The following is a 23,127-nucleotide window of genomic DNA, read 5'->3' on the forward strand; positions in this document are numbered from 1 at the left end:
GTGATGAGTTCTCTCCCAGGAACAAGAGAAGAGATTAATATTCATTCCGTCTCTTGAATCAGGGGATACAAGAGCTGGCTATTATGACTGACAAAAGATCAATCACTAGTTTAGTTTATTCAGGGTCATAAAGATCAATCCTGTGCATAAAATGTGCATCTCAAGGCTTGAAGCTCGAGTTGACTGCATAAGAAAAACCACTCTTTTCCTTTCATTTTTCTATTTCCTATGAATATTTAGCTTCTCAAATGCGCTTTGGACCAGTTTTAACATATTACAGGACCTCTGATTTAATAAATAAATAATAAATGAGTAAAGTCACTAATGTGTACATTTTGCATTTGCCTAAGTGTCATGATTTTACCATTTTGAAAATTATACTTCAACAAGAGTTAAGAGTTTACAGATTTACTTGAGAGATGGATTGGGATTTTGTTAAGAATTGACAAATTTCTTAGAAGAAGAAATAGATGCTGAGAAAAGAGAAGGAATTTGGACTTAGGGGAAAAGAAAAGAGGTTTAATAGAGTTAAAAAGAGGAAAGCTGCTTTCCTGAAATTTAACTCCCCTCTCTGGGTTTGGTCCTGCCTTCCTTCCGTTATCCACATTCAGAATCAAACCTACTTGGTCCCCGGCGGTAGTCTCTGACTCCTCGGGAAAGACCCTTGTAGCATGAGCGAGAGCCGGGAACACGTTAAGGAAGAATACCTGGGGGAGGCAGTGGACAGATGCAAGAGATCTCAAAGATTTCCTTGCAGAATGCTCTTGTCCTTGGTGGGGGAGGAAAAAACCCATGAAACTCCAACTTCTTCATTGTGCATTTCTCTAGCATGAAAGTCTTAGCAAGCTCCAGGCTTCCAATTTCACACTTCAGATCAGCTATGAGAAACAAATCAAATAGTAATAAAATGTAAATGCAGGATGTAAATGTTTAAAGAAAGTTGGCTCATAAATATGTGAGACAGACCATGAAATCTGTAAATTCCACTTTTAGACAACGCTTTTCTCCTTTCAGTTCCTTTGTACCTGCCCTGTCAGAGGAAAATAAGTACTCAGCCATTGAGGGATCAAAGGAATAATATGGGGGTCTTGAGGTGGGAAGTACTAGGGAAATTGTCCAAAAATTTAGGGGCTGGAAGGAAAAGATTGAGGCTTTAGTGGCTTTAATAAGAAAGGTTCAGATATGGAGGAGGAGACAATATAATAGAATAGCTGGAACTCATAGAGATCCTTCCACATGCCAGGCATGGACTAAGATTTTTACCAACATGATTTATTTAAACCTCCATTCAGTAAGCAAAGGCAGTTTTCACCCGGGCTTCATAGATGAAGCAATGGAGCTAAGAGAAGATAAGGTTTCCAGGTCTTATGATTAGAAGGTGGCTGAATCAGGACTGTAACCCAGGAAGAAGTCAAACTCGTTGTGGAAGAGAATATGGTTTAGAATGTTTAGGAGGCTCAGCATCGAGAAAGGCCATTTCTTGTTGGAAATCCACTTCTCAAAGCTTGGGGATTTTCTGAGTCAAAATCATGGGGTTCTCCCAGGCCTCATCTATCCCTTCCCAGCCAAGCTACTTCCACTGCAGTTGCCTAAGCTCAGTGATGATTTGCCCAGCGCACCAACTGGTCATCAATGCCTAATTCTCAAGGGCACTAGGCCTGGGGAGGGAGGGAGGAGGGACCCCCCGAAAGTTGGGCACTTAGAACCCTTTCGAGTTTCCCCACACTTTTTCAGAGCCAGAGCCCTGAGGCCTTTCCTCACCACAGAAGGTAAAAACCAAACCTCTTCCATTTCTTCAAAATGGAAGAGTTAGTTGTCTACTTAGAAGTAATCCTTAAAAAAATTAAAAAGTGATCCTTGATATTTACCCCTTCCCCAGCCCCAGCTTTCAATGCATCAGCAAGTCCTCACAATGCCACCTCTAATATATATTCATTTGAGATAGTCCAATTTTCTCCCTATTCACTGCCACCACCCTAATTCTAGCCACTCTCATCTCCAGCCTAGGTGACCACTGCATCCTAACTTCATCCACTTTTGCCCTTTAAAACTTCATTTCCCACAATGCTTCAAACGAAGTTTAAATTCTTCATGACTCTTCATTGTATTTAAGAAAAATTCCAGTTGCCTGACAGTGGGCTACAAGGTGCTGCATATTTTGGTTCCCACCCACCTTCCCAACTTCCCCTCATGGCCCTTTCCCCCATGGTCACCATATCCAGCTACACTGGCCTTCAAAGATATTTCTCCTCCCTTGCTTTTCCTCTCCTCAGAGCTCATCTCCGTTGGAAACTCTCTTTTCTTAGCTCTTACAGGGCTGGCATAATCCATACTTCATTTCTTAACTTAAATGTCACCCCACAGTGAGTCATTCCTCTCCATCTCTGGTCCTCATCTTCCCCTCAGTTGTTCATTGCTTCATGGCACTTGTGAAAATGTGCTATTGTTTTAGTGGTTGGTTTTCTTATTCTTTGGCTGCCCCGTCCACTAGACTCTAAGCTCAGCTAGGACAGGAACTAAGTCTGTTTTGTTCATTGTGGGATGCACACGCTTATCGTACTACCTGATTCACGTTCTCTCCTCTTAGTGCTGGGAGTAATGACATTTTGAGTTCCTGAGCACTGTAAAAATTCTGACAATTATGGTGCCTTCCATAGTAAAAAATTATACAAAAATTAAAATAAAACTTCTACATATACTGAAATTAAACTAACTTATTTGCAAATTTTCTTTTTTAAAAAGTTTTTATTGGAGTATAGTTGATTTACAATGTTGTGTTAGTTTCAGGTGTACAGCAAAGTGAATCAGTTATACATAACATGTATCCACTCTTTTCTTTTTAGATTCTTTTCCCATATAGGCCATTACAGAATATTGAGTAGAGTTCCCTGTGCTATACAGCAGGTTCTTATTAGTTATCTATTTTATATATAGCAGTGTGTATATGTCAATCCCAATCTCCCAATTATTTATAGATTTTCTGATTACAAAATTTTGGAAAAATTCATTGAAATGGAACTTTTCCCATTTCTTTGGTGTCCCTGATTTTCTGGTAACCTAAGCACATGTGTTGTCTGCCTTTGGGTAATAACAGCTGCCCAGAACCAGAAAGGAAAAAACTGCTTCTCATTTCAACATCAGAGCAAAGGTTGTCTTATCGAGTAAACCTTATTAATAAATCTGCAATGGAGCAGTGGTCACTGATAGCATTACACCTCTTTTTCTACTGTGGGAACAACAATGAATCCTTTGGCCTCTCTTCATGCTTTCTCATCCCACATAGCCTGTCAGCTCCTTAGCTACTGACAAACTCTAATCCCTCAAATAAATTAACAGAAGGAAAACCTAGAGGAAAGAACTGTGTGTCTATGTGTTAGGGGGGAAAGGAAGCTGATTCTTTCAACAAACACATATGTGGCACATGATGTGCACAGGTACTGTGCTAGGTACTAGCATGAAACAAAAACTGAATAACGTGCCTGTTTTCCACACCTCGGACCAGCATACATTTCCCTCTCTTTGTCTGAAGCCATCTGCCCGCACCCTACTCCACAATTCCTCCAAGAATGTCTTCCTAGGCTCTCAAACTCAGTTATGTTCTCTCTTTATATGCTCTCAGAGCTTCCTGTAGTTCTCTGTTATAGCCCTCATCATTTATTTTAAGAAATTTTGTAGTATCTCTTTCATTTTAGATTATAAACTTTTTTTTGAAAAGAGTGTTCACATTATCTTATGCACAGCTGTGTCCCTGGTACCTAATACAGCATTAATGTATCAGTAAACAAATGAATGAATGGTACTGCTGACCTCAATGTTCTTACAATCAAATAGGAGTGAAAGACAAAAAAATATTTACCGTTCAACATCATGAGCATAGTAATAAAGATGTGACAAGGGACAACGACAATGGGAATCTCATTTCTAATGCTAATCTCATGCTAATCCTGGTATCAGTGAAGAGTCCTTGAAGGAGGTGATGGATAAATCTTGAAGGCTGAAGAATTAGGGCAGGGAAGGGACTTGCAGAGGATACAGGGTGAGCAAAGGCAGAAGTGTCTACCTGCTAAGTAGAGTCATCCATAAGATGGTTGGCCATAGGACTGTAGAGTTCATGGGAGAGTTCCAATATACTTGCTTCCTGGTAGTATTGATAAAGGACATGCAGTGAGGTCAGAATGATATCCTTATCCTTAATGACCTCAAGAAGATCCTGGCTACTTACATTTAATGTTTTCTGTACATAGACAATATGTTAATAACCTCTTACAGAATAGACAGGGAATAAACAACAGTCACTTCTGTGACCCCTAGCTTTTTGTCCCTTTTGGGGGGGAAATAAGGACATTGGCCTATCTCTGAGGTAAACATTTCCAGAATTCCTCATAGTCTGCTGGTAGCTGGTCTGCGGTCGTAACAGCAAGTTCTTAGAATAGCTTGGCGTGATCTGAGTATTCTGTAAACACCTAGAAAAATGTGCTATGCATAACCATGGTTATTAAGAATTATGTTAATAATAATATTAGCTAACATTACTTATTTATTACATGCCAAATGCTTTTTGACTCTTTGCACACATGAACTTTGATCTTCAAAAGAAACTGGGGTACAGAGAAATTAAGCACTTGCCCAAGGTCATTCAGAAAAAAAAAAAATGGTGAAGTGGGGACTCAATCCAGGTAGTCTGTCTCCAGAGCCCACACTTTGCAGCTTCCTCCCATTATGCTGTGGTTCCTCCTGAAAATTTAATGCTGCTTTTGGAGCCAAGACTCACACACACCCTGTACTTTTTCAGACATCTCGTAGAATTCAGAAGTCAAAGTTGGAGAGATCTCAGGAGGGGTAGACAGTCTGGCCACAGTTAGTAGATGCTAACATATGGAGAAGGTGCTCTTGAAACAAAATCAGTGTTTCCCAAAGACTACCAGCAGTATACTAGGTGACTCTGAATATGTATGGGCAAACATTTCCATTTTAATAACTATATACTTAAAAAATATGTAATAGATACACATGCTAATATGCATGTATGCTGAAAAGATAATTATTATAATTTCTTTCTAATTTTTAGAAATATCAGAAATAGATAACTGGAAAAATAATATTATAATAATAACTTATTTAGCCATGATTCAATGCAGAAGTTGTTTGATATTTCATTTATTTACTGGTTTGTTCATTCAACAAATATTTATTGAGCATCTAATATGGGTCAGGTACTGTTCACAAATAAACAAACAAATGTCTCTACCCTTTCATAGCTAACATTCTAGTGGGGAGAAACAGACAAAAATTTTAAAGTATAAATAAATAGCATAGTATATTAAAAGATAATAGATACCATGGGAACATAGAGCACAGTAACAGGAAATGGCAATGGAGAGAAGGAATGAAATTTTAAATTTTCTTTTTTTTAACTAAGAATTATTACAAGTGAAGTTGAAGTCTTTGTTTAACTAAAAAAATATATATATATTGTTTTACATTAAGTTGCTTTCTCTGGGAACATTCTGTTTACCATGCCTAATTTTATTAATGTTTTGCCAAAGCCAGAGACAAATTTCCTTTTAAAGTAAATAAATAACAAATAATTAAAGTAAATAAAAATAAATACCACACAATTAAATATCTAAAGGAAAATATTATTAAATAACGGTAACAGTGCTGCATGGATATAGCCACAAAAAAAAAAGAAAAAAGGAAGAGTACTATTTGAATGGTTAAATTAGGGAATTGTTTAAATAGGGAACACTAAACACTTTTCCCTTCCTATTGCCTCTGTGTTGATAGGAGGAGAGAAAACTAGAATCACTCACCCCAACAAAATCAGCTCTTGGTGCTCAAGATAAAAGGCTTCCTCACAAGGCTGGTGGAGAGGATTCTATCACCTAAGCACGTCTGAGTTTCCACCACCTGCAGCTTTCATCTCTGCTTACTTTACATGACCATTTTTGTGGAGACAGCAGAAGATGAAATACAGAGAATACAAAAGCTAGACTATCACAACGCATTCCTTTATGCTACACAGCTACACTCACGTGCTGCTGACGTGCAAGTGTGTGTAGACTGACTGTCTAGGTTCTGGGGGAGGGAGGGGCCCCTAGCTGCACAGAGCAGGATGCAGGCTCTCCCCTGGAGAGGACCCGGAGGCAATGCCAAGTGTGGAGGATGAGTTGCAACCCTTTCCTCAACCACCTAATTGCCCTCAAATCAGTTTTGCTAGAATAAGGCCCTGACATTAAGTGTGAACCCAAGCAGGAAAATGTCCTCTCACATTTTAAAATTAATTACTTGAGAATGAGTAACAAAGAATCTTAGCTAGCACTTTGTGCTAGACATTGTGTTCATGCTCTACATGCATCATCCTATTTGATTCTCACGATGAGGTTCTACAATTATTTCCATTTCACAGATGAAGAAACATAGTTCAGGAAAGTTAATTAACATGTCCCAAATCATATCTAAAGTCAGTCGAGCCCAGGCTGTCTGACTCTGAAATTTGTACTAATCCTATTTGAATCTGTAAATAACCCTATGGATTAAGAACAAGAGTATCTCCATTCCATGGAGGAGTAGCAGAAAATGTAATGGTTAGGAGAGCAAATGCTAGTGTTAGAAGCATCAGAGTTTTAATTCTGGCTCTGCCATGTATTAGCCATGTGGATTTGGGAAATTTATTTAACTCCTTTAAGGCTTACAACATCCTTAATTGTCACATTTTAGAGAACTTTTAATCTCTTAGGGCCTCGCTGTTTTTGTCATCATCATCATTGTCACCATCATCTTCTTCTTCATCATCATCATCATCACAGCTATCATGTATTAAGTGTTTTCTCACCTTAATTTTTTCCCGTGTCTGAAATTGCCACTCTATTCCTTCAATCCCTTGGATCAAGAAGTGGCTACAATGTACTACCACCACTACTAATAATAGCAATAAGAGTAAACATTTATTATATGCTTACTACATGCGAAGTGCTTTTAGTGCATTATCTCATTCAATCTTTACAACTACTGCCTGAGATAAATACTAGTGTCATTTATAATGTATAGTTAGAAACAATTCATCTAGAACTCAGCACTGCTGATTTCACATCCTTTTTTTCCTACTCACCACCCAGACCACCAGCTAGCTTGGGACCTCCAAAAGGGCATCCTTGAAATATCATGGAATTTCCTGCAGGATATTGAACACTCCAGGAGTCTGACACTAAAAAGGTTTGAAACTATCCACCAACTGAGAGCCGTGGTTGCTCAAGGAATTTCTGATTCCTCTGTTCCAACTTCCTTTTCCACAGGGGAGTGCCAAACGACTCCAGATCCTCTTCAGAGGGGGAGCTGGAAAAACAATGACTCACCTGAGAAGAACAAGCAGAGTAGTGCCAAGGAATCAAACAGACTCTTTTAATTGCAAAGTCCAGCCACCCATTTTCCTTGTTAACAACCTTGAGTGGCTTTGAGTAAAAGATGCTATAAAGAACAAACATATTTGGAGTGATAATAATCTCCTATTACATTATATAACTTTCCCCATATTTGTTATTATTTTTTCTGATTGCAAATTTAATACATTTTATTGGAAAACCATAGAAAATGAAAAAATAGCTAAGCTGTTTTGTATGATTCGGTCTAGACTTCAATAAAATTGAAATATTCTCTTCCCATGGCTATACACCCTTACCCCATTTTTAAAGACCTGGAGTCCAGGGTAGGAGAGACCAAGAGCATCCCAGAGAGCAGCAGCGCAAATTCACTCCCCTCCAACCCCTGCAGCTCCTTTCACCCATCTCGCCTCCCTCTTAGTCTGGTGGCTTACCATTGGTCGTTGCCATGACAACCAGCAGCAGCCAGGGCTGGCAGCCTCTACCGCAGCAGGGGTGGGGCTTTGGAGGAGGGGGCAGGAGAGGAGGAGCCAGAGGAGGTATCTGCAAGTTCCTGGCTGCTTCTGAGCTCACCCCATCCTCCGAGAGGGAGGAGGCCTTGTGGTGATGCTGCTGCTTCTGCCGCCTCGACTGCTGATACTCTAGTGAGGCTGGAAGGGTGGTTCCTATTCGCACCGTCGCCAACCAGAGAGTGAAGGAAAAAAATCCCAGCAGCCGCTGCTGATGTTCGGTTCGGAGGCTGCATCTGACTCGGTCACAAGGAAAATGGATTCAGTTTGCATCTCTCCCTCCTTTCAACAGCTTCTCCGCGTCTCAGCATGGTAAGTAGCAGAGAGCGGGGTTATCTTCTTGGTTTAGCTGGCTATTAAATGACCTGTGTATACATTTGTGGCCTGCACTTGAACAATGACTCCCTCAGAGAAGGAGAGGAAGATGTGGAGACAGTGATGGGGATGGGAGAGAGGAAGGTTGCCAGGAAGAGAGAAGTAAGAAAGCATCTGCTTGTGTTAAAAAAAAAAAAAAAATGGTGTTGTGATTTTATCCTGAACTGGCTCAGAATGCAGACTGAGCCACTTGGTTCCTTTCCTTCCAAGCTTAGCAACAGAATCAGGGGGTGGAAAAAGAGCTGACAAGAAATGGATGTTATTGAAGGGAATCATTTAATTTGCGGCTCTCACATACAGGGTTGGGCCTTCCTCAAAAACACATTTGGTGCTTCCTAAGCTTTCCGGCCTAATTATAAGGTGATTTTGCTTATTTCCCTCATTGCTAAGAAAAGGTAGCCCCAGAATTTAGCATTTTATTTCATATTCCGATGTACTCTTGCTGAGAAACCATTTGCCAGATAGAGTTTCATTTTTAGTACATAGATTTGATTGTGAACATACAAATGGATACCCTATGGATATGCATATGATACATACACGTTACTTAGCATTTATGAAACATATTTATATGCAGAGTGTGCTTTGCAATCATTTTTATGGGTTACAAATGACCTTGCATGCTTGGAGGTAATTGCATATTTTTGAAACTGTGCTTCTGGTTTGTATTATTATTCATTGGCTTCATTTGGATTAATGCAAGATTTATTCTTGTTATTGTCCCTTAGTTTCATTGTGACCAATTAGGACAATCTGTATCATAGCACTGGATGTGAATTCATAGCCTGCCTCTTTTCTTTATTTTTAATTGGGTTTGTGGGGGGTGATTTGAGAGCCCTGAATTTACAATGATAGGAAAGGGAGGTGGCTTGTGGTATTATTTTGTGTCTAGCATCTTGCCAAATGAATGTTGAAACAAATCAGTTTTCTTGAAATTCTACCCCAAGCGTTTCATGTTTGTACCTGTGTCCCAGGAAGCACAGATGAGTTGGAAGGTGAAATGCATTCATTTTTTTAATAGTGCTGCTTATTCCTTCAGTATCCAGACACCATTTTACAGTTCCCTCAAATGTTGTGTTATGGGTCTACTTCTTTAGGTGGTTAAGTAGGAAAGTGGGACTGTTTTGAAAATCTAGGTGTTCCCAAGTACCTTAGCCATCTCCAAATTAACCTGCTTATACAATGAAATGAAACAAGAGAGTGAGCAAAGCTTAGGGTGAGAATGTGTGGCTTGCAGGCAAAATGGGGGGCTATTGTAGTTTACAAATGCTTAGTGTGATCTGCTTGACCTTTTATTATGTCACAGCTTTAAGGCAACTCAGGATACTAAGGACGCCTGAGATGAGTAGGGTACAGGGCTCCATTACCACCCAGGATAAGAGAAATTTCATTGAATTAAAGCCAGAAAAATCCTTGCAGGTAAAACTGTGTTAGTAACATTACATTTATCATATGGACTATTTTTTATCCATCTCTCTCTTCTCTAACAATATCATTGTCAGGGCAAACATTTTTTAAATGTAAAAAAAAACGTTTGTTCTAATCCTGCATTTTATTTTACACACTGCTCCCCTTCATTTACAATCTTTACATGTATTTGAATCAGGTTTATAGTTTAACTTCTCCGAGAATAAATGTCCGGTTTGGTTTATATATGGGAAGGCTCTTCAGTAACTTAATAGGAAGAATGGATTTAATGTGCTCATGGCATGTCATATATTATATAGATTCACAGCTCCATCAAGTCATGCTACCATAGGCCTTATTATCACAACTACATAAAGTAGAGCAGGGAAAGGGGTACTGGGCTTGTATGTCATAACAAAAATTTTATAACACTCTGCATCCTGAATCGTTAATGATAACTTTTGACTGGCAAAAATTAAAATTTCAGTAAGCTTTAAAAAATTAAGACATGTTGTAGTTGCAGTTGCATTGTATTTCATGCACTGAAAACAGTTACCTTGGGCTTTGTTTTATTTCCTTTGTTTCGAGTTTTCATTGGGATGTGGTTTTATAGGTGAAGTTGGTACAGTTTGAGCAGAGGCAAATCACTCTGAGTCATGGACATAGAACTGACTCTCAGCAGTGAGTTTCAGCTGTGTGGTCAGACCCTGATGGAAATAAGGGTCTAGTTTTTGATCCTACAACTTGAGACGATTATATGACCTTTGCTGAGGGGTCACAGAAAAGTGAACTGTTTTTAAAGGACTACAAGTTGAACCCTCTAAGAAAGGATAAGGAAATTAGGATTATTTTATTGGGAGAAGTGAAACTAAGAGATGATGATCATTTACTTCAAAGAGCTGGACATTGCTTACTGACATTTTTTGGAGCCTAAAATATGGTCACTGGGCTTCAACTTCATTAGAAAGAATGAAGATTAGAAATACACAATGTAAAACTTCCTGATAGGAAATTTGAACTGTCAACTGGATAACCAGATAAGGCAGTGCATCCTTCTTCAAAACCTCCAAAAGTATGCCATAGACATGCATTTATTTTGAACAGGCTAAATTCTTTCTCAAGAACTTTACTGGCTTTTTCTAGAGTAAATTGTCCATTTAAGAGTGTCCTTTAGTTGTTTAACATCAGGTACTGCTAGACCTGCAACAGTAAGACTCCATGTTGTAATGGGCTTCTAAATTACAGAATCTGAATATTTTTAAAGAAATCAGTTGACCGTATGCTTGGAGAAACGTGTATGTTATCTTGTCAGGATGCAGGGACCTGAACATTGTCCTCTTCATAAGACTCCTTTCTCAGCAACTTTATGGAATGTGGTGCCTAACAGCCATATTAACATTTTTCCCTTTGTATGGATAATTTTAAAAAATGAAACGGGGTTTAGTGGGGTCTAGATACAAAATATCAATAGTTCAAGAGCCATCAATTTGATGTCAGAAAAAACAAAATATATGGAAGATACATACATTTGATTATTTAAATGCGCTATTTAACAACAAGCAAATTAATTAATTACCTTTTTCTCAAATACTATCTTGAAAATGCCATTCTTATTGCAATATTAAACATTTTCACTGGCATTTAAACTTTTGTAAAACTTGTTTTAATTGGGATAAAACACATATTATCTAATTTCTCACTTTGTGATAGGATGTTCCTTATTTCTTCAAGTGACTTCAGAACATATTTCAGTCTTATGTACATGCTTCAAGTCTCCATCAGGGGAACTTAGAAAATAGCTGGAGAGTCAAAACTGTTTTCTACATTTTTCATGGTTTCATAAAAAGATTAATGCTTTGTTTTCCATAGTTGGAACCAAAAAGAAAACAAAATTTATCTTGGAAGTTTTAACATAAATTACTCAATTGTTTTTTACTGAAATAAATAAACTAGATGTATACTTGGGTGTTACTCTGAGAGGTCAGTTACAGTTCCCCCTGTTTGCACATCCCAAATGTTATTTTACCAAGTGAAAATGTGTTTTCAGACATGATGAATTAATCAGTTGAAAAACAACTATTTGTAGAGCTCTTATATGACTAGCACAATTCGCATATCTAGGAACGTAGAATTTCCTTGTGGGGGGTATATAAGCTATACACATGTGCAATAGTTAATGACGAAAACAATATAGTTGTAATTAGCACCATCATTACACCTTATCTTAATATAATCTTTTGTAGTTCTTAAAGTCATTTTACATTCTTTGTCATCTTATATTCCCCAAAATTCTGTCATGCCAGTAAAGCTTGTGTCATCATAATTATTTTACATTAGTGGAAAGAGGCTCGGGAGATTAGACTTGTTCAAGTTTGGGTTTGGTAAATAGCCTAGTTGGGCCCTAATTCCAACTCACATGAGCTCAAATCTGCCGTATTAGAAAATTTAGCAAATTACCTTGCCGATTTGAATTTTAAAATATCAAATATAGTAAACTCTGCATTAAATGTAGTTCATTTTTATTTGGACATTTATTTGGATATGATTTGTTCTTTGACCATATTGGATTGCCACATAGATTAAATTCATTCTTCAGTTATCAGCCAAAAACAAGGTAGACACAAAAATTATTTTGGAGAAAATCTGGGATTCATGATATTTCATAAAAGCATGAAGCATTTGGGGAAAACTTGGAACTTTGTTGGACTGATGTGCACTTATTTTATACCTAAGTATTATTTTTATTTTTAATGACATAAAGTTGGGGGGTAGCACAGTTTTTTTTCCTGTGCTTAGGACCAAATTAATTTCTATAGGTCCTGGACCTTGAAGAAACTTAGCCCATACCTCCTACCTGTATGTCCTAAGCATCTCTCTACCTACATGTTCTTAAAAATTAAAATGATATTAACTCATAAATAAGTGTACATCAGTTTAACAACTTTCTGATATTTCCTGGACAAATACTTTTATACTTTTCTGAAGTATCAAAAATCAAATACTTTTCTCCAAAATATTGTAGTTTTTTGATGTCTCCCTTTCTTTGCTAACACTGTAGGCACGTACTTTGTCCAACTGTTTGGTAATTCAGCACTGGCCAAAGAGTAAATCATGCCATCTGAACTATCATTTCACATTTGTGAAGTATCCTTTATAATTAATTAGCTTGCAGTACAAGTGACATCTGTCATATTAAAGGCATTCTGCTTTAAATCAATATTCACCAATACAATTAAATTTTCTTTTAAAGGCTCTCTTATTTTACATTTGAAACATATATCCAAATTGTTGGAAAAGAAAGGATAAAGCAGAAATGTATAAGAAAATCCCCCATAAGCCTACCATCAAGAAATAATTACTGTTAGTACTTTGAAATATTTCCTTCTAGATTTTTTTCTATCTGCCAGTATAAACACACTCAGATACACCATTTCATAAATGGGACCATACTCTAAGCATTGTTTTATAGTTTTTTTATTTTATATAAGGTGGCCATCTTTCCATGTCAATGAAATATGTCTCTAGTAAATTTTTAATCTCTGTGTGCATTTTTCTTGATGACTCAAGATATTTTCCCCCACTTTGGGGTCTTCACATTTTGCTTTTAAATACAGGTAGCTCCTGCTTGATTTTCAGTAGCTGCGAGTCAAGCATGATTTTCAGGAAATAGGAGATCTGTTATTCTGACCTGCCACTGCATCTCACAGTGGGTATTAAATTAACCTCGGTCATCTCTTGTCTGCTGATAATGAATGAGTTTTAAGCTCAAGTCAGTGAAATCCCTGTTTGAATTGCTAGGAATTTCACCAGGCACATGCATGAGCGGCAATTAAAAAAACAAAAACAAATCTCTTCCAGATTCATGTTATTCTTCCTCAGTATAGCAGTGGCATCCTGTAGTCTTAACCTCAGTGACCAACTTAAATTCTTCATAAAAACATTTAAACAACATACCTTAGCTGTCACATGACTTCTCAGACTAAACTAAGATATATTTTTGGCATCTGTATGTTTCTTAAACTGGTATATAGTTTTTAAATGAAAGCCCAGTCATCTGACTCTTCCCTTTTTAAAATATGAATGGTTGGATTCTTCTTATACTTTAAGTTTGAGCTTTAAATATAACTCCTTGAAGAGGTTTCCTTAAGTATATCTCCACTATTACTCTTCGTACCCTCTGTTTCCTTTGTAGCATTTATCAAAGTTGTAATTATAGAGCTATTTATTTGCTCACTTGATCTTCCCTTCCCTTCACTAGATTGTAAACTCTGTGAGGGCAGAAAATGAAACTGTCAATTAATAACGAAAGCCTTGGCACTACATATGTGCTCAATAAACAGTGGTTGACTGAACGAATAAATGGGTGCTCCCCTGAAGGACCTCTGTTTTCTAGCAGGTCTTCAGACTGTGACTCTCATTCTTGTACTTTGGCTGTGAAAACAAAATGATTGTATTCACATATGTGATATTCTCAGGATTTTAGGATGTTCATAAAGGAAAGCCAAATTCTTAAATGACAAATCACAATATTTAAAAAAATCCGTCGTTAAAAATTGTTCACTACATACTATGACATAAATAAGAAAGGCTGTGAATATTTCTGTGGCTTCATTTATTCCCTTTCAAAACTGAATTGCAAGTCAGAAATAATGAGACAAGGGAATACCTTTGGATTCACTATAACTTATTAAAATAAATTAGTAATTTAATTATTATTAGCATCAAATTATATGATACACACTCAAAGCTATTTTGCTATTCTAGAAATCCACTTTACTAAATTCTCTAATCATAAATAAATCATTCCTTCATATCTATATCCAAAAATGAGGCTGAAACAGTAATGGAGACAATAACCTTACTCAGAAGATGAATTGAGGAAAAATCTTGCTTTCATGGAAGTTTTGAAATCAAATATAAAAAGAGTGACCTGGAGGAGAAGGGGTATGCTTGGCAAATACAAAGAAATATCTTGAAATCATTGGGAACAGCCATCTCTATAGGTGCCTGACCTGCTGATACATTGAAATTTAAGTAAGAGGAAAAAGTCTTTGTTCCCTGTCTTTGTTTGGCATCTAAATCAAGATCACTCACTGCACTGCTTGAAATTCTAGAGTCAACTGCAGTTAAAATATAGATGGAAAACCAAATCTGGCTAAGTTTAGCTGACACTGTCTGGTCAGAAAACAATTCATTGGTATTATTTTCAAGAAGGAAATTTTGCTGAGGTCATTATGACTCTAAAAAAGCCTTGTGAGCATGTGCTTCAGAAAAGAGGGTGATATTGTCAACCTGCCTTCTGATCCAAACTGGAAATGTTTCCTTGGAAAATGCTACCCAGTATAACCACGATGAAAATGTAAACCAAGCAAGTGTTTCTCACCCACATGCCTTATCTGGCTCTTTCTTGTGCAGCATTTCTTGGAGAGAGGTACCTTCCAAAAATAAGCATTCATGGAGAGGTACCTTCCAAAAATGAATGGCTTCTCTAGTCCTTACTGACCCATATTTAAGGCCTGTAAACTCTTCATAGGTCAGATATACCTAATTTGAACATATTTTCCAAAACAAAAAATGTTTTTTTTTAGATGCAATTATACTGATGAAAAGAGCTAGACAGAATATTTTAAATGAGTCCCAGTCTGTAAAGTCTAGAATATTGTGTCATTCTACCAGCAAGCTATTAAAGGAATAGCAAGACAATAATTTTATATATAACAATAACCAATTTATATTAAAAATAAACACACTGAATTCACATGAATTCTCAAGATGGTAATTCTGCTAATTGGCACTGAGGAGACAGAGAAAGGGACTTAAGTGTTTTGAAGATAGTATAGATCCCAAACTTGCCTTCTTACGAATTTCCTAGATAATTCAGATTGTGAAAATGGGAACTCTGGAATTACTGGAGTTTCTCCGTTGTCTGCTCTGCTAGGGTTACCTAGACCCCAGGAAGGAATTCCTCCTACTCCACAGGCTTAGTCTTTGTCTCCTGCATCTCTTAAGTAGGAATTTAAGTGGTTGCTAATTAACCATAAAGGGGAATTTGTATTTCAGAGAATGTATGATTCTTTGTTGTAGTAAGGAGAACATTTGAATTATGACTTAGTTTTATTTTAAAAGCACTTCATTTAATAAAAGTGCCTACAAAGTTTAGAATTTATAGTATTTTGAGCTAGATGCCTGAAACATTAGCAATCATTAAAAATAAACCCTAGCTTTTAAAAACCGAATTAACAAGGACCCCCTTACTCCTAGTTAATTTTACATAGAAGGAGCATTTTAGCCATCTCGCTCTCTTCTTAGCTAGATTGTCCACATTCCAGGCTCCACAGGGTTCAGTGTCACCCTCTGAAACAGAGAGGAAAATATCAGCCTGCAACAAGGGAAATTGATTCTTCTACCACTGTAGACCTTCAGGTTTTTTTCCTCTATAGATTGAAAAGAGCCCAGTCTCTAAATGCATGCTTAAACATGCCCAGTTCACATGAATGCTCTCATCTGGACAGGTTTAGCTACACACATTGTCCAATCTCTTTTAAGTGTGGTGTATTATTTTATATTTTTCTCTTTTCACTCTATTTACAGTTTTTGAAATCAAACCTAAATGGCTTAGCCAAGACCCCTGGAAGGTAGTAAAGAGACAAGATTAATATTTCTAGCCAGTCCCTGGCTATTTGCTTTCTGCACTTTCACTAACATTTGTAGGGCTTGAAAACATTAACTGTCTAAATTTATTTTGTATAATCTTCTTGCTTTGAAACATCTTGCTTTGATCTTTGGCTGTATAGTCAACTGTAATCTAAGCAGAATTGATCTGTTCTCAGTTCACGTGGTGCCACTGCTAACCACATTCTTGATGTCCTCAAATGCTGTTTCTCTAACGAAAGGATCTTTATGACAGAGAGTAGCTGATGAAATAGTAGAAAAGCATTTTGTTCAGGAGACATTTTGCAAAGAAGCACTCTCTCTTGGGTCAATCTGAAATTTTTTTTCAGACTTGATGCTGACTCTATTCTTTAGAAGAATTGAGGACATCCGTAGTATCGAGTTTCCTTTATAATTCAAGTAAACCAATTTATTCCAGGAACAAATGAGACAGCCTTGACCCTCTTAATAACAGGAATATCTGACATGGTCTGAATATAACAAGAATAAAAAGAAAACTTACTTTTACAACTTACTTTTCAAAGTTATCCAGAAAAAGAGCTAAATTCTTTGAGTACCTCTTATGTATTTCTCATACTGTTTTCACCCATGTCCATTTTTTCAGTCCTCACAAACAGAGGCATTGTTCTTCCCACTTTGCAAGAGGAAAATGAAGTTGAGTAAGTTAAATTCTTAGCCAAAGCCATTCAGTTAGTGAGTTTGGAGCAAAGACTGAAGTAAGAGCTATCTGATTTTATAGCACAGTGGTTAAAACCTGAAGCTTTGTGGACTGGACCCAGCTCAGGGAAGTGTTTATAAACATATGTCAAGTGTTTGTAAGCAAAAATATATGTTTCCAGCACAATATTTTAAAAAACACTCTTTTGTCCAAAATTTTATAATTTTGACATTTCAAAAAATATCTCAGTATCTCCCTCCTCTTAGAAAATAAGAAAATCTGGCATCGCTAGGCCCACATCTCTTCATGGTAGACACATCTGGAGTTGAGTGATAGGTATTCCTCTGGGTGGGTATTGTGTTCTTCAGCATGTGCCACATCAACACCCCAAGCCCCTTCCCCACCAGTGGATTCACGTTAACTCTTTGGCTCTTGAGACAGTTGGAATTCTGACTGCTGTTTAGCCCATTTTCATTCCACTATACCATGTTATTTCCCAGCTAAGCATGGTTTTTGTTCTTTAGAGAAACACTCAGGTTTCATTAATATGGAAGCTGAAATGAATTTAACCCAGCAGATGAGCATTTGATAAAAATGAACTATCTGTATGAAATTTAATGCTGTTGATCTGATTTGGGGGCAATCACAATTACATTTCAACCAATTTGTAGCTTCAGGTGTTTCCTCTATGCACCGTCAATTATTTGTTTTATTTCTTTCATAATTAGTAAGCAAAGGCATTTTTCACAGGAATTAATGTGTTCAATACTTTATTTTACAAGTTACAAAGGACTTTTGATACTTTAAATTTCACAAGCATATAGGTAGAGAAGATATTATATATTATGTTATATTGTATTATATTACATTATGTTAATTTATGTTATATCATTTATAATCAACCTCAGGTTAAAGTTCAGATTGTCTACCCGTATCCAGCATCACCTAATCACTAAGTGAAAAGTATACAACTCAAATTGAGGTTTCTTTACTTCAGAATTTATTTGTTCTATGAGATGTGGCCCCACACAACCGAATGATCCATCAGTAACGTGAATCAGAGCCAGAGAATTATGACATGATCTGACCTTCACTCTAAATCCTAACTCAGGTGCTAAGGGAATTTAGGTCCCTTGGTTATCCTCACCAAGTCCTTCCTTTCACATATGATTGGTGGATGTGTATCTGTATATGGACACAACTAAATAAACCAAGAACCTTTAATGGGGGTTGTGGAGGGTGGGGGGATGAATAAATAGTTCCTACATGTGTATCATTACCATCATCACTAATACCACAAAAGCCTAATTGAAGTTCCTCAAAATAGAAAGCATTCATAGACTTCCAATTGTTATCCCTGGTCCCTGTCCAAAAGGAACTTCTGTTTTTACAAGGAGAAAGGGCCAAATTTAAATAGAATATTAACACATGTAACACTTAGATGGAATACTTCAATAGCACCACTGTTTTCAGCAGAAGTCTTTGTTTTTGTGATGTGACCACGATGGCTTCTAGCTAATTGGCCTCAACTATTAACATGTGTGTTGACATGGATGGTTTTGAATCAGTATTCAATCCTATCTTTCTTCTCTAAAGATAGATGTTTCATTTGATGAGCCAAATATAATAATCTTTACATTAATAAATAGAGATTATGAGGCACATTAATCTACTTTTTGGACCAAATTCAGGTTAAAAAAACCTCTTTGAAATTTCTTTCAAAACACACTTGACATTAATGTTAATTGTTGTTGCATTGTTGGTTTATGTTTGTTTCAGTACCCTTCCTAGATGCCAAGCATTGCCCTAAAGTTGTTACATACATGCACCAACACGCTTTGAAGAAGGTCATAGCATCTCTATTTTATGTATAGCTCAACTAAGGTTTATTACCATACAACAATTTAATACTTACTGAAGATTATCTAACTGATAACAGATGGAACTAGATTCTGAACTCAAGTCTGCCTGACTCCAAAGTCATCTTAAGTAATGAGCTAAACCACTTCCCTCTTGTAGTGAAAACTTGATTGTGCTCCCCAAAATTAAATAAAGAGAAAGGCAAATATATTTTTAATGTTATTATTATTATTAAATATTAATGAAGACCCAATTCTTGCTAAGTAAAGGATAGAAACACTGTTAAAATTGACATTCAAGAACAAAGTCCACATAACCATAGTTTCCCCAGTGAAGAAAGGAAATAAGGGGCTGAATAAATCCCAGTCCTAAAATAAACCATTTGGAGATTTTGTGTTTTAATAACTCTTAGGAGATCATTTGTGAGTTACATATATTTGTACAATGTAATCTGGGATTCTCTTTTTAAAATAAACATTTAAATAGGTATTAAATATATTTTAATAAAAGAAAATTACCTAGTTTTCCTTCCTACTTTTTTAAAGCAATAAAACCCCAGAAAACATTTTGTGCTGTGTTTTCCACAATTCTGTAAGCTATGAATATTTTCTTTTTTCTAAAGAGATTCAGAGAGCAGTTTTACAGGAATTTCATTTCTGGAAAAAAATCCTCAATTGCAAAATAGACTGAGCAGCACAAATTCCAAACTTGATGCTATGAAGAGCACAGTTTCTGTGCTCTTATAGTTTCCATGGTTCTAAATTCATGCAACTTTAAGATTCTTTTGTTTCAATTTTTTGCTTATAGTGAATAGCAGGAGTTTTGACAAGAGTAGGTTTGGGTGAGAAAAGATTGAAACCTTGATTTGCCTTTCCATGTATATATGATAAATTGTGACCTATGCCAACCTTAGAATGTAATGAAGCTTTCTAAGCAGTATGTTGTAGAAAAAGGTTCAGTGACTTAGGAAAATATGTAAGATACGTCTTTTAAGTTAGAAAAAAAGAGGTCAAAAATCAAAAGGTGGAATTTAGTCCCAATTTTGTGAAAATGGAAAAAGTTACATGAATATATATATATATTAAGTATAAATCAAAATATTAACAGCAATTAATTCTGGGTGGTAACTTTATGAGAAATTTCTTCATTGATTTTTTTTATGATTTTCAAATTTACTAAAATAAAATTTATTTATTTAGCAAATGTGAATATTTTTGAAAGAACGATTTGGTCATCAAAATTTCTAAGTCATCCACAAATCCAAATAGCTTAACTATCTGCATGACTCGGTAGGGCTTCTGGAAGATGGAAGTTTTGCTCTCTCTGGATCAGAGGTTCCAAATTGGTTTCCATAGATAACCACAGTGTCCCTGGTAAGCCATAGAGAGAAGAGAAAGGCTGGGAGGATAGGGTCCAGGCTCTCTAAGCGCGCACACACACACACACACACACACACACACACACACACACACACAGAGATACCCACTGGATGTCCTCCTAAAGTTTTGAGAAAAAAGATCCTTTCACAAAATGATTTGAAAACCCAATGATATATCTGATGTAATTGACATTCTATGTGCCAAAATATTAATTTCTTTAAAAACTAAATTTTTTAATTTTCACTTGGATATTCATCATCTTACTTTCATCAGCCTCTAGTGGTTTTAGTTCACAGTGTTTGTTAGAATCAGACAAAACTCCAAGCTTAACATCGTGTGATTCAGTCATAATTCATTTCCATGGAAGACCTCAAACAAGGATTAAATGATGAGAGAGAAAAATGCACAAAAATTCTTCAAAATTCTCACCTTTTTCCCTTTAAGAAGTAGGTGCACTTAATCTCCATCATGAAGGACCTGTTTACACTTCCGCTGCCCTCTCTGTAGTTTAGATGAAGTGAAATCTTTCTATTCTTGAGCCTAATAATAATGATGATGTTGTAATGATGATGATGCTAATGGAAGTTCATGCTTTGAGGGTGGGGTCTGGAGTTGCACAGCCCCAGGGAGCACTGTGAATAACACTTCCCAGAGTTGTGCAGGGGAGCAGTACTGAATAAGTACCTGCTGCGTGCCCTGTGAAGTTCTGAACACTTTATAAGCATAACACCTTGGTCATAGGTACTGTTGTACCCCCTTCTTACAACTTTAGTTGAGGAAACTAAGACAGAAATGTTCAACCAGCTAACAAATGATTTACTGAATGTTTCCTAAGTACTTGTCTTTATATTACTAGGTATATGGGATAAAGATCAGGGCCTTATTCTCAAAAGGCTTATAAGTAGTAAAGGAAACAGGTCTATAAACAAGAGTTAACAGTAAAACCTGGCAAACATTGTAATGGTATGGCTTTCCCATTCAGCTACCAAAGACATAGACTCAAAAAAACCCCACAAAAAACAAAGAATACCTTAACATTTGCAATCAAGATATAGAGTCTTATTTTAGCTGAATTGTATTTGATCTTTACTGGAGAAATAAAAACAGGATGTGAACAACTTTTTAGTGACTATTTCCTGTTGATTTATGTTACACATTGTAATACTGTACATTAGGTCGTATATTTTAACACTATCTGACCAAACCCATCTAATTGATGAGTTGTAAGATAATTCAAATATCTTATTTCTTAGGTGAATTACTAACCAAAGTTAGATTTTTCTCTTCATAACATCACCTGGTGAACCTGTTCAATTAGAAACTAGGGATACATTTAAACATTTTGAATTAGATCTTTAATATAGTCTTCAAACCAAATGCAAATTAGTATTCTTCGAATTTGTGGCCCTGATTTTAATGCAAAGGAAAATGATGTTTAAAAATAATTCTGACACCTACGATGTGTTCTTCTAAGGTGTATGTGTGGAGGAGTAGAGAGTGGGGAGCATACAAAGATGAGTAAGACTCAATCCCAAAGGTATAGTAAGCAGTAAGCATTTAGGCGCTAAAATTATGCCAAGAGACACAGAGACCTTTATCAGAACATAAGAACATCTGCAAATTGGGTATCACACATGTGAAAATCTATACAAGAAAACTGAGAAACATCCATCAAGGCTCATAAATGAAGAAATAGAGTAAATTCATGATGATTAAAGATTGAGTTTCCTCACCTGAAAGTGGGGGAGGGGCATTGTAACCTGCCTGGCCTTAGAGTTATAAAGGAATGTTATAGTGATATGGAATCCAACCCTTTTTCAGAGAATAATGCAGACTGTGAATTTTTAATATAAAGCAAAACAGAAGAACATAAACATTAATCACTTAGCAGCATGAATAGTTTGCTGTGCTCTGAATTTTAGTATACTTGAAGTTTTATCACTTGGGATGTATTAGAAAACAGAGTGTAAGACTGGAGTAAGGAATGGCTGTTAAATCCTGTCGAGGAAATTATGAATGGCTTCCTACAGTTTTTTTTTTCCCTTTGAACCTTTCTTGGCATGTGAATGTAATGAGGCCACATGCACAGCAAGTATTGGAAAACGTGTTAGATACATTGATTCCAGTTACAGTCAAGGGACTCTTTCATGATTATTTTTTCTGTATTTAGTACATAAAAAGGTAACCCAGAAAGTGAGGGAAAACGTAAGTCCAGAGGGGGAAAGGTAACTGAGTATTTAATGAGAGTATTGATTCTGATCCACCTGCCTTCATTTTGGTGTTTTTCCTTTTTGAGCTGTGATTATCAGTACTCCACCCTCTATATTAAATAATCTATAAACCCTCTCTCTCTGTGTAGTCAAATGCCACTGAAGCAGAAACCTGTAAAAGCCTAGCAAATCTTTTAAACTCTTTATTTCCTTTTAAGTAAAAGGAAAGTCTTGGGCTAGTTTTCTACAAGAAGGACCCTTCCAGCTGTAAATATGTTTTTGACTCTGTGACTGTCCATCACATTTTCCATCAGTCCTGTGTCCTAATAAATGCTTCCCAAGGTAATAAAGCAATATTAGCTTTTTGTCATTTTTCTCTTTCACTGTGTATAAGTGTGTGTGTGTGTGTGTGTGTGTGTGTGTGTGTGTATGTCTGTGTGTGTCGTTCAGTTTGGCAAAAAGTTCACTAAATCTAAGCCATACATCTAAAAAGGCATAGAATGTGGTATACTGCAGGGCTAATTAGTCAGTCCAATAAATGAAAGTATTGACTTTACTTTTTCTTGGCTTCAGCCCAGATCCTGTGTCCTCCATAAGTGCTTACGTTCAAGCACAAGGTGAATGATTGATGGACAGAGGTATTATTAAGAGGTTTCCTAGTTTATTTAAGGGGCTGTA

General features: G+C 36.5%; 1 protein-coding gene across 1 annotated transcript in view; it reads left to right on the top strand.

Moving 5' to 3' along the window:
• Positions 1-7,982: 7,982 nt before the first annotated feature.
• The window catches only part of JAKMIP2 (janus kinase and microtubule interacting protein 2), a 166,218-nt gene continuing 151,073 nt past the window's right edge, over positions 7,983-23,127 (top strand). The window contains exon 1 of the mRNA XM_027081692.1: positions 7,983-8,200. The gene's annotated coding sequence lies outside the window, so the exon portion shown is untranslated. The remainder of the gene's footprint in view (positions 8,201-23,127) is intronic.

This window comes from Aethalodelphis obliquidens, unplaced genomic scaffold (assembly GCF_003676395.1).
Source record: "Aethalodelphis obliquidens isolate GAN/ISIS:26980383/991018 unplaced genomic scaffold, ASM367639v1 scaffold45, whole genome shotgun sequence".
Classification (NCBI taxonomy): domain Eukaryota; kingdom Metazoa; phylum Chordata; class Mammalia; order Artiodactyla; family Delphinidae; genus Aethalodelphis; species Aethalodelphis obliquidens.